Source organism: Anneissia japonica, unplaced genomic scaffold (genome assembly GCF_011630105.1).
Source record: "Anneissia japonica isolate Jap-2015-1 unplaced genomic scaffold, ASM1163010v1 scaffold287945_len1679841_cov205, whole genome shotgun sequence".
NCBI lineage: Eukaryota > Metazoa > Echinodermata > Crinoidea > Comatulida > Comatulidae > Anneissia > Anneissia japonica.
In genome coordinates this window covers 1,037,549-1,037,840 of record NW_022753015.1, presented here as the reverse complement: position 1 = coordinate 1,037,840, position 292 = coordinate 1,037,549, and positions in this window count along the sequence as shown.

Below are 292 nucleotides of genomic sequence, written 5' to 3'. Positions count from 1 at the left end.
CATATTTAAAGTATCTTTTATTACATTATTATTGTGTATTACTAATTTATTTATTGTTATTACCGCAATTGGACCATTGTTTTTTATATACCATGTAAACTTTGCTAGTTAGTACTATCTTATGTTTTATTTATTGCATTTATTGCATTTTATTTGCAGCTCATCATCTTGATTTATGTGGTTTATTTATGCTGATAAACTATCTGGTGCGGTTCATTTCATTTAATTAAGTATTTCCTGCTGTTAATTTGCCTTTTTATTTTTATCATTTAAGCCTGAAGGAGGTATATAT